We start from the raw sequence: 15,344 nt of genomic DNA, 5'->3' as shown, positions 1-15,344 counted from the left end.
GAATTGGATGAAAACCTTAACAGCAAGGACTAAAAAACATAATATTTGATTGTTGAGAATGAAAAATAAAAAAATAAAAAAGATGCAAAACAGAAATATGGTATATTATAAGGACCAAAACATATTTAAGCCTAATAACAAGTTCTTCATATGACAATCAATTTGATCAATATGTTACTATAGAAGATGAGAGAAGTTAGAGAGAGAGGCTCCGGAAGAGCTCTTCCGGCACGGTGGTCACCGCCATGGCACTGGCGGCAGCAGGGGGAGCCTGCTACGCCCGCACGTATGCAGAATACGAGCGACTGTACACGGGGTCCTAGACAGGGGAGGGATCACACAGTGTTCATAGATGGGATCGGTGATGAGATAACGTATGTGAGCTTGAAAAATGAAGTGATCCGATTTGGGACTGTACACGGGGTGTATCTGCAGAGAAGAAGAAGACAGGGGCGCCGCTACAGATTTGGATTCGTCAGATTCAAGTTTGAAGTAGATGCAGTAAAAGCAGTGAAGGGGTTGAATGGGGCTCTGGTGCAGCAATCTCTGCTTGTGGCCAACAAGGCCCGTTATGGACACATTGACGATAGGCGTACTCCGGTGGTCAGAAGAGAATGGCAGCCAAAGGATGGTGCCAGTCATAGGCCTGGGAATGTGCAGGTGCGGAAGCAAGCATGGAGGGCCAAGTCAAAAATGGAGAAGGATCAGACCAATCGAGGTCCCGTCCATTATCAAGCGACGGAGGAAGAGGCCATGAGGCTTGATTGCCTAGCTGTTGCGACCTTAAAGGAGGTCTATACATTGGAGGTCGTTCAGGATTTTTTGGCCATTAATGGATTAGGGAACATCTTGGTAAAGCCGTTTGGTGCTAGGCAGGTTGTCTTAGAATTTCAGTCAAGAGAGGAGTTGAGGGACATCTTGAGGGAGGCGAAGGACTTTTTGCTTCAAAAATTCTTGTCAGTCGAGCCATGTGATCAGAAAACATGCCCAGCGAGCTACTTGTTATGGGTGAGGATCTACAACATCCCAGTAATGGTTTGGGGATATGATTTCCTTGAAGCTTTGACAACACCGATGGGACGGTTAATTTGCAGAGATGACGCTACAAGAGACGGGACACGCTTTGACGTGGCGAGAGTACTATTGGAAGTAGAAAAACCATGGATTGAGGGAAAGGAGGTCTGGGTGCAGATAGACAATGCTTTACGAAAGGTGGTTTTGATTCCAGAATATATTGGGAATGGGGTAGGAGAGGTAAGGCGCAGGCTTCATAAAAAAACTGAGACAGATAGCGATTCTGCCAGTGAGGACTGTGACGGAGAGGAGGATGAGAGCGTTTCTGGCTGCAACCTGGAAGGCGACGGTGGCAGCGACAGCAACAGGGAGTCTCCGACGCCGGAGAGGCAGAAACAGGGGCTTCAATTCCCAGCGGAGGATCAGGAACGAAGTTTGTCAGTTACAGAGGTGTTAGCCCGACAAGCGCGTGATTTGTGGGAGACCGGTTATGGTGAGGCGGAAATTATGGAACTGCCCCAATTTAAAAAAATTTCTATGGAGAATCTTGGTATTTATGTGGGGAAACAGAGTAGCCTAAATCACAGGGTAGTGTGGCAACGATGGTATGTGGAAAACTTGGCTGAGGTGTACAATGGTTTAATGGGGTGGGCCAAGTTTGTTTCTTCAGAATTAAGGAAAAGCTTGGAATTAAATTGCATTAATCTTATTCTGATCGAAAATCAGGGGAGGCATATCAAGAAAAAATCAACCTTGCTTTGGGGACCAAAAACAGAAACGCAAGTGCGGGGGACGCTAGAAGCCATTGTTGAAACTGCAACACATGAGGCCCAACAGGAAACACTTGGTAATGTTGGAACTTACAGTGATTCAGAGCCTGAAAATCTCCAGATTATAGCCTGTGATGGCAGACCATTGGCAGCGTCCAGGAATCAACGTAAGCAGAACATTGGGGCAGGCCTGGAGAAGAGGCGTCCTGGGAGGCCACGGAAAGTGAGGGTGCAGGAGGTAGTAGACAAACCAAAGCGAGCACGGGGAAGGCCAAGGAAGTCAAAAGAAACTTTTGAGGGGGGAAAACTTACCCAATGTGTTGCGACCCAGTGGGAGTTGATGTCGGTTGATTCGCAAGGGCCAGAGGGAGTGCAAACGCGTGCAAGAAGAGCTTATGTCAGGAGCCTTCAAGCGGGGATGCTTTTTGATTGCCCAGAAGAGGTGGCAATTCAAGGGATAGCACGACATATTGCAGAGTGCAGGAATTTAGTTTAATGGCTAGGTGTGAATAGGTGTTGGAAAATTGAGCGTTATCTGGTGCAGAGTGCTGGTTTTGATGGTTCTGTTTTGTTCTAGTAGGTTTTCTTCTGGGCACGTGATTGGTTGGTGGGTTAGGAGGTGACAATTTTGTTATGGTTTCGTCATGTTTTGAAGGTGGAGGGCTTGTGATGGTTATTCTTGGTAAAGTTAATTTGAAGGTTGGTTTTGGAATGCAGTGAATAAAATCCTGTAGTGTTATTTTGAAGGATGAGGGATTGTTTTGTCCTGATAAATGGAGGGGCGGTACTTAGTATTTGTGAAGCAATTGCCATGGAGCTGTAATACTTAATTATGGAGCTTTGGTATTGAGGGGATTGCAGAATATTTTGATACTTAATTATTTGTTTGATGTGTGTACAGGTGGTGGTTGAAGTTTGCTGGTTACTTTGGGCGCGTATTAATTTCATGTCACATGCAGGGAGTTTGCAGCTCTAGAACTTTTTGCTTTGTTTTGCAAAATTTGTAGTCAATGCATGGTAAAGATGCAGGGAGGTTGTTTGATAATCTTGATTGAGGTGTAGACGCTGTAGAGTGTGTATGAGGTTTATGTGACATGTATTGGGACTAAAGTTAATTTGTTATTAGCTTGCTTTGAGGTTGAGTACTCTTTTTCCTTACTAGGTTTTTTCTCAATGAGTTTTTCTTAGTAAGGTTTTAATGAGGCTCATTCTCTTAGGTAGGTTAGGCTAGGCTTTCCAAGGAGGTCTTGGTTGGAGTAGGATGGACATATAGCCTTACCTTGAGAGGGTTGTTCTCTTGGATTTCTTTGTTTCTTCAATAAAATTTTCTATTTTCAAAAAAAAAAAAAAACAAGTTCTTCATATGTTGTTTCAAAAAAGAAACCTTCATCTGTTAATTAAAAAAAATTAAAAAGATGCAAAAGAAATATGGTCCCTGTATAATACGCTAAATTTGAAAATGGTCCCTCCGCGGAACAAAGTTTAAACTATGTCCCTACTGTTTGTGAAACTACTTGATTTTAGTCTTTGCCGAAGGTGGTGGTCCAGTGACCTTATCACATGACTTCACCGGTCCTACATGTGATTGCCACGTGTTTAATAGAACTACAGAGACTTTTTTTTCTTTAAATTTAATTTTTTCCACCTCACTAATTAACATAACCTCAAACCAAACTAAATTCAACCCAAGTGAAATTCCCAAACTAAATCCTCTATGTGAAATTTCCTCAACTCTGGCTGCGTCTTCATCATTTTCGAACTTCTCTGTCTTTCCTCTCTCCCCTTCCATCTTCAATTGATCTTTCATGGAAGTTGTGTTCCATAGTCATATGATGGATTGTCAAATTTCGGGTCCAAGTGGGAAGACACGCCTATACGTATTTAAAAAAGAAAAACGAGATAGGAAATATAAAAATGTATGATGTATTTCGACAAAGTACTCTTATTTTATTTATGCATGACGCAAGATCAATACTAGTAAGGAGTTATGAATAGATGTCGGGGGGGGGGGGAAATAACAACTACTGAAATAAAATTGTGTGGAAATGAGGTGGAAAAAATTTAAAGTGTGAATATATCAAGATTTTAAATGATGGTACACCAAGTGTATGACATATTTCCTGTGATCTTTTCGCGCCTCCCTAAATCCTAGGCCTCAGTAGTTTTTCACATGAGTGGCTTTCCCCCAACTCACAAGAGGTCAACCATTCCTAGACATATTTGAGCTCCAAAGAAAATGCATACTAAATTGGTCAATACGATTACACAATATAGTAGACAACTATGCAACCTGCAAGTCGTAAAGGGGTTTAACTGATGCGCATAACTCTTTACATTAAATGGATTGATGACTTAGAGCATCTACATCCATCATACTCACTAAAATATCTACACATCATTTTTTCAATTTCCCATAATGCCACATCATTTACCCAATTTTACTAACTTTTTACTCCAACCCAACAACTCTTAAAAGTTTCTATACTAGATCCCACCATCAACATTACATTTGTATATTTTATTATTTATCTCTATTTTAATTAATTGTAAGTGCTTGTAATAAATACAAGCTCACATTTCAAGTCTAGTGTGGAGTATCTATTCCCACATACTCATTTTTGTCATGTTGGAATTGAATTTGTACTCCAATGGTAATAGATACTCATATGAGTATATATTTAACATTAGATACTATCATCGGAGATGCTATTAGCATTCGGATGTTTATAAAATAAATATGAATTATATAGATTTTTATAATAATTAAATCCATTATACAAACTTTGCGTAAAGATAACATTTAATCTTTAAGATTTTGTATTCAATTTTAAAATAATGATCCACAAAAACAATAAAAAAATAAAAGGTCATTTCCATAAAAAGAAGTTTGTGTGAGTCAAACAAGAAGAATGTTTGTTGGACTTTTTCCTACCTCACACCGAACTTACCTTCCTGACCACCGGAGAACTCACCGGCGACACCATCACCGGAACACCCAGCCACTCTGTTTCTTCAGGGAGAGAGAGGGTGTTTGTTGAATGGTGTGAGCGGGTTCTGAATCTGAAGCAGATCAATGGGGAATTGCAATGCGTGCTGACTGCTGAAGGAGGTGAACCCGCGGACTCGAATTGTGCTTATGATAGTTTTGTGGTTTATTGATGGATTGTGGGGAGACCTTACTATATGGCACCTGAGATTGATATTTGGAGTGCTGGTGTGATTCTTTATATTTTGTTATGTGGGGTCTTGGGCAGGTACTATACTACTGGTTTCTTTGTGTTCTGTGTTTGGATTTTAGTGTGATTTTTGCATTGGTTTATTGTAGAGACTGAACAAGGGGTTGCTTTGGCGATTTTGAGAGGGGTTATTGACTTCAAGAGGGAGCCTTGGCCTCAGATTTCGGATTGTGTATGCTCACTAGTGAATTCATGGGTTTATTGGATGATGGCCAGTTCCTGTGTTAATCTTCATCTTGCTTAATGGTATGTGTGATCTGAGGTGGTGTTCCATTTTAACGCTTAAACTATTTTGCTTCTATGAGGTTAACTTTCAAACACTAGTTTTAGTAACTGTAAAAATGCTGCATTTGATTTGTCCTTCATGATAGAAGCTCACATGTATTTTAAAAGGAATGTTATCCTTCTCACTGGACTGCTGTTGTGTATTTGAACCCTCACAACTACGTGATATCGAAAGTTATTCTAAATATGCACGTTTGTTTATTATGGTTGCAGAACATTCCTGGCTGCAAAATGCAAAGAAAGCTTCAAATGTACCATTAGGAGATATTGTCAGGGCAAGGCTTAGGCAGTTCTCAGTAATGAATAGACTCAAAAAGAGAGCTCTTCGGGTTAGCATCTATTGTCGTTGATTAATGATAATTGAGTTTAGTTCAGTCTTTTATTGAAGCAATATGGAAGTTGAAACGTTGGTGATTTGTGTTTCTTTGAATAAATGCCACAGGTATAATTGCAGAACATTTACCCGTTGAAGAGGTAGAAATAATCAAAGATATGTTTACCTTGATGGATACTGACAAAGATGGCAGAGTATCATATCAGGAGCTGAAGGCTGGTTTGCAGAAGGTTGGTTCAAAATTGGCTGAGCCAGAGATAAAGTTGCTGATGGACGTGGTAGGCTTTCTCTAAACTTCATTCCATTTATAATGTAATTGATCAATATAATTTTAGTTCTTTGATGGTCACCATGATTATTTTTCAATTTGATGGAGCTCTTCGAAAAAACTCTGTTTTTGGAGATCTGTCGCTTGATTTCTTAGAAGGGTGCGCAGTTTGCACCATTATAATGAACATGATGTTGTGCTTTCAAGGGATGGAGATTTTCCCTTTCCTACTTAACCTGTTGTGTGCCTGACTTCCTGGTCTACATGTGTAGGGAAAATGTGTCTTATAGCATGTTTGGATTCACGTTCAGATCTTTCAGAATCAATTCTGCTACCACACTAGGAGTAGCTTCTCCGATAAACAGTTCTCCTTTTTAATGTGAAAATCTACTGTGTATCTAAACATGCACATAATTGGTTTTGGATCTTGTGTCGCATCACATCACATAATGATAAAGGCCAATTACAATGCGCGCGTATATTGTCAATATTTCCTGATATACTTATGGAGACTTTGTTTTACCATTACATTTGCTATTCAAAAATTACTTTTGAAATTTGTCAGTATGAGTAGGAAGATTGTTTTAGTTTATCCTTAGATTAAAGAAAATGTTCAGAGACTGAATCATGAAAAAACAAACCCTGATTTGTTGTTATTGAGTTGATGAAATCCATTGTCCTTCGATATTCTATTTATACTACAGACCAATATGGTAGTACATGTTAAAGTATCTCTATTTCTCAATTATGAACAGTACCAATTTACTAGACTCAACCTCACATAGAGACCTTAAGCCTGAGAATTTCCTCTTTGCTAATAAGAAAGAGAATTCAGTTCTGAAAGCCATTGATTTTGGAGTCTGTGTTTTCTAAACCTGGTATTGGTAATGAAATGTGGCTAGCTTTCTATTTTGGTCTTGTTTAGTTTTGGTTTGATGAATTGTGCTTATGATAGTTTTTTGGTTTAATTGATAGGGGGGAGAGATTTTCAGAGATTGTGGGGAGTCCTTACTATATGTCACCTGAGGTATTGAAGAGGAATTATGGACCTGAGGTTGGGGTGCCTCCATTCTGGGCAGGTACTTCTATTGTTCATCTTCATCCTGCTTAATGGTAAGTGTAATCTGAGGTGTTGATAAACATTCATGCTTAAAAACTATTTTGCTGCTATGAGGATAACTCTCAACCTGAAATTTCAGTAACTTTCAAAATGCTGCACCGGTTTTACCTGATATAGAAAGTTATTCTAAACTTGCACGTTTATTAATTATGGTTGCAGAACATCCCTGGCTGCAAAATGCAAAGAAAGCTTCAAAAGTATCATTACTGTAAGGACAAGGCTTTGGCAGTTCTCAGTAATGAAAAGATTCAAGAAGAGATCTTTTTGGGTTAGCATCTACTGTGGTTGATGCATGATTGTTGAGTTGAGTTCTGTTTTTTATTGAAGCAATATGGAAGTTGAAATGTTGGTGATTTGTGTGTCTTTGAATAAATGCCACCGGTAATTGCAGAGCGTTTATCTGTTGAAGGGGTAGAAATAATCAAAGACATGTTTACCTTGACGGATACTGACAAAGATGGCAGCGTATCATATGAGGAGCTGAAGGCTGGTTTGCAGAACGTTGGTTCAAAATTGGCTTGCCCAGAGATAAAGTTGCTGATGGACGTGGTAGCCTTTCTCTAAACTTCATTCCATTTATAATATAATTGATCCATATAATTTAGCTCCTTGATTGTCACTATGAATAATTTTTCAATCTGATGCTTGATTTCTTAGAAGAGTGTACATTTGTGCACTTTTATGATGAGCAAGTTGTTGTGCTTTCCAGGGGTGAAGGTTTTTCTTTCCTAGTTATTAGTATGGGCAGAACTTAGGTGCAGTTGCTTCGGTCCTGTTTTTACTGTTCACAAGTAGTAATAAAACATGTGGATTGTTATTTACACATTATCTCACACCGTCACAGATCCGTTATCGTTGTTTTGGTCATCTTTCTCTCAGGATCAACCACAACACTGTTTCTCTGTGCAAGGATGTGCGGTGATGGGTTCGAAAGAAAAACGATCTCGAGCAATCACTTCTCCCACCGCATCAGGGAGATGCTTCTTCTGGGGGCATAGTCAGACGTTCAATTTTTGCCAAATCTAGCGTTCAATTTTCGCAAAATCTTCTCGATTTCGCCCTCAATTCAAGTTTTGGAAAATCACCAGAGAATTTGTGTTTATTAACTCCGAATTTCTGCGCATCCTTTTATTTACGTTTCAATTGAATTTGTTTTGCGTGGGGAGTGTAGGTTGGGCCTCATCATACAAATATCAGATTTCTTGCTAAGTGCCCTCTGTGTCTTACCATTGAACTTAATATTTGGCGACAAAATATGGCTTTTATATGCATATACATGGAGTCCTGAATTGAAGAGTATGATAGTTGATCAGGATTTATCCAGATGAGTTCGCTATGGAAGAAAAACAGAGAGTGGATTAGTGGTGTGGTTGAAGAGAGAATAGACGAGTGGGTTAGTGGAGAATAAACCAGAAATACGAAAGACTTAACGGACTGAATTAGGCTTACAGATTAGGTGAGCACGATAGTCCAGTTGTCATATTTTAAGAGGGCAACAGTGCTAACAGCACCAATGGGACTGTATGTAAGTTTCTCCCTTTCTCAATACAAAACAGCACCAGTTTAACAGACACAACCAGTAATGTTAGTAACTGTAAAAATGCTGCATTGGATTTTTGCTTCATGATATACTCTCACATGTATTTTAAGAGAAATATTCTCCTGTTCACTAGACCATTTGTCCCATAGCCTCTCCCCCTCAAAAAAAAAATCATTGCATATTTGAACCCTCATAACTACCTGATATAGAAAGTTATTCTAAATATGCACAGTTGTCTATTATGGTTGCAGAACATTCCTGCTACAAAATGCAAAGAAAGCTTCAAATGTACCATTAGGAGATATTGTGAGGATGGCTTAGGCAGTTCTCTGAAATGAATAGATTCAAGAGGAGAGCTCTCCGGGTTAGTATCTGTTGTGGTTGATGCATGATTGACTGATTGTTGAGTTCAGTTCTGTGTTTATTGAAGCAATAAGAAAATTTAAATGTTGGTGATTTGTGTTTCTTTGAATAAATGCCACTGGTAATTGCAGAACATTTATCCCTTGAAGAGGTAGAAATAATCAAAGATATGTTGACAAAGATGGCAGACTAACATATGAGGAGCTGAAGGCTGGTTTGCAGAAGGTTGGCTCAAAACTGGCTGAGCCAGAGATAAAGTTGATGATAGACGTGGTAGGTCTTCTTTGAACTTTATACCATTTATAATGTAATTATGAGTTATCCTTATAACTTCAGTTCTTGGATATTCTCTATGATAATTTTTCAATCTGATGGAGCTCTTTGAAACCAATTTTTTGACTTCTGTTGCTTGATTTATATTTAACCTTGTTTGCCTGACTGCCTAGTTTGTGATGTGTCACATGAATTGGATGATAAATTAACGGAGGAATTTTATTTTAGGAAAGAGAAATACGATTAGATTAAAGATCAACATCTTAGGAACAAAACTCTCCCAAGTGAGTGTCAATGTTCAATATAAGCCCTACATAAACTACCAACTGAAACTAGGCAACAAGAATGCCTGAAACTAAAACCTTGAGTGGAAATACCCCAAATCCTAGAAGGGGGTGAGCAAATTGAAACATCATAAACCAGATTCATATCCCCATACCACAAAAAGATACTAAAAGAGACTAAAGGGGACCAAGAAGTGTAATTTAAATACCAAATCTAGCTAGTACTAATTTGGGAACCTCTGGTACCAATGTCCAATAAAATCTGCATGGATTAGGCTTCTGAAGCGCCTGAAAAAACCATCGCTGATGAGTTTATCGATGATCGGAGATGTGCCAGTGCTGGTCACACCCGAGTAGAGAAAATAAAACTCAGCTTCCTTGATGTCTCCTTTAGCTCCTTTTTTAGCCAGAAAATCAGCACATAAGTTACCTTCACGCTTGACTAAAATGAGCCGTGCATCCCATGTTTGCTTTTGGGCGAAATACCAACGTATTTCATATATCTTTGCTGAATTTGGGCTTCCGGGTTGTATATAAGCCCAATTAATCAAGAGTTCAGCTCTTTCGCAGTCTGTTTGGATTATTAGACGAGGTAGCTTCATCTTCCAGCCTCTCCTTACTGCCCCAAGGATAGCTTCAATTTCCAAACCATGTACGCTCTTGTATCCCACGTATTTGGAGAAGAATCCATATTTGAAATCTCCAATGTGGTTCCTCAAAACGCCACCTATGCCGGCTCTTTTGCCCAATCGGTTATAGGAGCCGTCCACATTGAAGATGTAGTAGTTTTCTGGCCCCTTCCTCCACTTTGCCCAAGCTTCAGACCCAATTAGGGTGAATGCCCCAAAACTAGGGTATCGGAGACCTTCCTCTTCTTCCTCTTGCTCTTCCCCACTTTTGATGAGGAGCGCCATTGCCTTTTGACAGCTCCGTTCCCGGATGAGGTTCCATTTCCGATACTCCACTTGCTGTTTAGGATCTGTTGGGTCTGGAATATCAATCTGAAATTGTTGCACAAAAAAAACTATCATTAGGTATTAAATGAAGAACATGTATTACTTAACAACTCCTTATGCACCTAGAATGGAATGAGGTACCTGCAGGAGAACAGGAGCTGGAATGAAAGGAATCTCAACTTGCTTTGTTGAAGAGCTTTCCCTGTCAATAATCATCTCAACATCTTCTTTAGTAACATCTTGTGCACGGTGATAATTACGAATGGCAGATTCCAGCAGAATTCTAATTGAGTATGGAAACCTATCTGTCATACACAAAATTGATTAATTGGGCTAAATATTTCTCCAATAACATAATCAGATATTCGGATACACATTCCTAAGAACATGAAAAATGAGATACATTTCAAGCTTATGCACTTAGGTCATATGCAGTAGACAACAACAATCAGATTAAGCTCCTAACAAATTTTACGAAGGAAATTTGCAAGCATGCTTAACAAAGAATAGCATCATGGCCAGTAAAAAAGCCAGTGACTTGGTATGTTCTTTTGTTTGTGTTTTGCAATGTCAGTAGTATCATCAAGGGTAACATCATGCAAACATATAAGAACACCATCTTTGGAAGACAAGATATCGGTTTGTGCCTTCTTCAATAGCTATCTGCAAGAATCATTCATTTTTTGGCAAGTATTCACCAAAGATGAAAATTATGCCCATTATGTTATCTGCACTGTACCTAATAATTGTTTGTGCATAACAGTAACATGATTTCATTTTATAACAAAAACAACATGATAAGTAAAACTTTGAAAATCCATTTTTTTGGTTTGTGTGGTATTTCCAGCTACAGGGGCAGCGGGAGGATTGGCTACATTGTGGAGAATTGGTACCTAGGAGGTGGTAAACTCTATTTGTGAAGAGAGGTACATTCTTTTGTTTGTTAAGTTGCCTGGTGTTGTTGCTGTCCTCATGGTAGGGAATCTTTATGGGGCTCATTCAGGGGAGGAGAGTAGGAACTGTATGAGGGGTTATTGGGGCATTTGAGAGGGCATGATGGGGGAGTAATTCTGGGAGGGGATTTTAACACTGTTTTAAAAGGTGGGGAGAGGGAAAATGCAGCAGGCTTGGGGGATGAAAGTTTTAGGGAGTTTGTGGGGGAGGCAGAGTTAATTGATTTCCCTTTACAAAATGCTGAATTTACTTGGTTCTAATCTTGGAATGGTGGATGGTGGAGGAGTCTTGGTAGATGGATGGTCATGGAGGATTTCTTAATGATGTGTACTAATTAACCAGTTTGACTACTTATGGCACTTGGTTTCTTGTGTGGGTATTCAGCATGTTCTGAGAGAGGGTATCGTTCAGGCAGATTTATGGGCAAATCAGGGGTGTGATAGACATGCTCCTCATTCTTGTGTGGGTATTCAGCATGTTCCTCATTTATGTAGCTTACATGAGAGAGATGTTCTCATGATTTTCAGTTAATTTTCAATAAAGCTTTTTGTTTCAGAAAAATAAGAATCCAGAAAACTAATTTAAAAAAACACTGAGCTATTGAGCACATGAATGGATACAAATACAAGAGCAGCAGCGGTAACCAGGGGCATCTCATGTAAACTTTTGATACAGTTTTTTTTTGAATTCAGATATAAAATTATGAGAAAGGAATGCAATTTTGGCAAAAGAGTGAGTTTAGTCCATATTCACCAAGTATGCAGGACGAGTGATTTATAATTAGTGGATTGTGATTAGTTGTTATATGTTACATGTAGAACCCAAAAAAAAGGCTTAATCATAACTAAAGTGGCATCAAGATGCAATATCCCTGTCATGTGAATCCCTAATTTCATCCCTAATTTCATCAGTTCAAAAGAGCAATAGCACTATCAACAAAGACCGTGGAATAATTAAAAGAAGAATAAATCAAGCAAATATAATCTGAAAAAAAGAGGGACCTCAGGAGCAGAAAAGAAGGAAAAGGAAAGTTACAGTGTATGACAAGGGAAAAAAGCAAGAAATAACAAGCCCAGAACGGTGGTCAAAACCAAATCCATTCAACCTCAAGGCTCATCCATTCCAGCTCACATTCGATGCAATTAAAATAAGTACTAATGACAGATTAGATCATCACTTTTTTTTCATACCCTTCTTGAATTGTGCACTCCTATGATTGACCAATAAATAATTACTTGCTTACAATGAGTTTTAAATTTTAGTGATTATATAATAAAGAAATTAAAATAACACAAACCTTTAAATTAAATGGGATATAAGAAATCTCTCCTTAAGATTTTAAATTCAACATCGACGGAGCAATTATGGTTGATAGCTCACATGATCGAGGAGGAGTTTTGCGAGATTGTACAAAGTGACTAGTTATTTGGCGTCTCCCATAATTTGAGATTTTGAGTACATCTTTTAGCTTATAAGTTTTATTTAGGTTATTCGAGACATTGAAACTATTCTTGCGTTAGGTTTTCCTCATGTAGTTATCAACAGTGATAATGCGAAAGCTCTTATGTTTCCAGCTACCTCGCCCTTACTGCCAACTTGACCTATTGTTATCGTCATTGACATCCTCTAGGTCAAATTTTACCCCAACTTATGTTTGTGGGATAATATTTTCACAGCTAAAACCGTAGGACATTTGTCCACAATTTAATTATCAGGGTATTGAAATGTATTTATCACGATTTTTAACAATTTTTTATCCGTTGAAGGAAATAGTGTGGTCTAAAGTAAATATCGAAAGCTCTAAATGCCTCACGCTCTAAAGCGCTAAATAGACAGATTCTCTCCATCTTTAATTTCAATTCAATTTCTTCCATTTATTTCAATTATTTCCCAAACTTTTTTTCAAGTTCTCTACTTATTCTGTGCACCTATAATTGGAACTGTGTATTTTTCTATAATACTACAAGATTGAACTAATCACATGACAGGTTTTGTGTGTACTGAATGTTTGGTAGACTAGCGCATTCTCTCAAGTTTCTTCATCTCTCTTTATGCCTATACTCTTTGACTATTTATAAAGAAAATGATAGATAAAATGTTACACTTTCACGGTGTCACTTTACTTAATAGGATTTGGGTATAGACATAAAAAAAATTAAAAGAATGAGAGAAAAAAATAAAAGAGAGACAAATGACATATATTACATAATGTGACACGAAGAGCCAAACAAAAGAGGATTTAAGTGTATTTTTAATCCCTTTGATTTTGTTTTAAGGGTGATTTTGATCCTTTAATTTTTAAAAGCTAATTAAGTACCTTATATTAAGCAAATTTGATCGGTCTATTAATTTAAATACGGGGTTGTCAATTTAAATACACATAAAATACTTGAATCTTTATTTTGTTTCGAAATATTTGATGCATTGGATACTTAAAATGATTCTAAGGACTAAATGTAAGAAATTTAATTAAATTAAATTTGCAAAATACGATGTTAGGGATTAAAGATAAAAAAAATTGGGGGTTATTAGTTGTTTTTTTGAAAATTAATACTTTGTTAGTGAGACTGTATTAGAAAATGTGAATAAAGAAGAATGGGGTCAATGCTAGAGAAGAGAGAGGGGGGTTGTTGTAAAGCTGTAACACGTACCCTGCAAAATGCAAATACCGGCTCTGCAGTCTGATATTGCTCCCTTCGCCTGTTTGTTTTGTCGCCACCAACTTTAATTTTGTTTTAGTCATGGACAAAATTAAGAGCGATGCATGATGATGGTGTATCATGATCTTCCAACCATGAACATGCATTATTCTTTCTGATAACTAATTAAATTAATTGTACTCCCTATCTTTTGCATTGTCTACTCGATTAATCAGTTTCTTACTAGAAAAGACGAAGCCAAACCATTAATTCAATTGTTTTTGTGAATTTATTTAAATTTAAGATTTATTTTCCTTTGAACTAATATAAGAGTTTAATTTTGATCACTGATAGTGATAGTGTAAATATAATTGAAAACAAAAAACAACCTCTGATTCTAATTTCTACCCACTTTCTTTTTGGCTTGTGTACAAGGTCAAACTCTAGTTCTAATAACCCACACAGCTACGCCCCTCAGCCATAAATCATAATCACCATTGATTTTTGTCATTTTGTTGGGATTTATTCAAAACAGCCATATTCAGGATTTTATTCCTCTTTTGGCCACGCACACACACATGCAGTGCAAAAAGTAGAACAATGTCACCTAAGGATCACAATATTACGCGGACAAGCCTGACATTTCGCCGCTCGCAAACATGGTGACGTTTCTTATTCCAGAACCCTTATTCCCGATAATGCTTTAATCCTATACTCTTTTTATCCATGTATGAAACTCATATTGTCATTACATGACACATGGTGCTTACAAGCATAAATTACAGGGAAAAACTATTCATATCACCTCCAATAAACACTAATTATTTTAACCACTTACTAAAACTAATTAAAAATAATAAATTAATAATATTTATCATTATGGGGTGGTATTGGACATACGGGTAGTTTTTTTTTTTTTAAATATACATATAATTAGTGACGGAGGTAGGAATTTTAAGTTACGAAGACAACATGTACATATAAATATATAGCATTAAAAGTATATACATGACATTACTATTCTAGAATTTTGAAGGTAAATGTTGATGCGGGGTAGTCGGGCGACAGTGGCATGGATTTTGGTTGGTGGTGCGCGGGCACGTCAGTGACTTCATGTATGCAGCTTCTCATTTCGAAGAGCTAAAGCAGGATCCACTGCTTGCCGAAGCTTTGGCATTGCGATGGTCCCTCGGAAGGCTGCTTCACGTAGAGATCAATGATGTTATGGTGGCACTAGATGCTGCTGTTGTGGTGCATGCGATAAAATCAGCTAACTGTCAACCAAAAATTGCATCAGTTATTGAGGAC

The 15,344-nt window shown here is 37.9% G+C and overlaps 1 long non-coding RNA gene across 10 annotated transcripts; it reads left to right on the top strand.

Moving 5' to 3' along the window:
• The first annotated feature begins 4,669 nt into the window (after window positions 1-4,669).
• On the top strand, window positions 4,670-11,964 carry LOC130711436 (uncharacterized). Of its 10 annotated transcripts, none has more exons than XR_009010699.1 (10): window positions 4,670-5,038; window positions 5,110-5,266; window positions 5,519-5,634; window positions 5,748-5,917; window positions 6,883-7,020; window positions 7,187-7,576; window positions 7,907-8,552; window positions 8,800-8,931; window positions 9,062-9,203; window positions 11,291-11,964. It is a non-coding gene; the product is annotated as an uncharacterized LOC130711436 (long non-coding RNA). The 10 variants fall into 10 exon arrangements; XR_009010695.1 differs by lacking the exon at window positions 7,907-8,552 and having other exon boundaries at window positions 4,675-5,038; window positions 6,883-6,986; window positions 7,187-7,295; window positions 7,419-7,576; window positions 8,819-8,931; XR_009010692.1 differs by lacking the exon at window positions 7,907-8,552 and having other exon boundaries at window positions 4,676-5,038; window positions 7,187-7,295; window positions 7,419-7,576; window positions 8,819-8,931.
• Window positions 11,965-15,344: the final 3,380 nt, after the last annotated feature.

Source organism: Lotus japonicus, chromosome 4 (genome assembly GCF_012489685.1).
Source record: "Lotus japonicus ecotype B-129 chromosome 4, LjGifu_v1.2".
Taxonomy (NCBI): domain Eukaryota; kingdom Viridiplantae; phylum Streptophyta; class Magnoliopsida; order Fabales; family Fabaceae; genus Lotus; species Lotus japonicus.
This window is presented reverse-complemented; position numbering and strand designations above follow the sequence as displayed.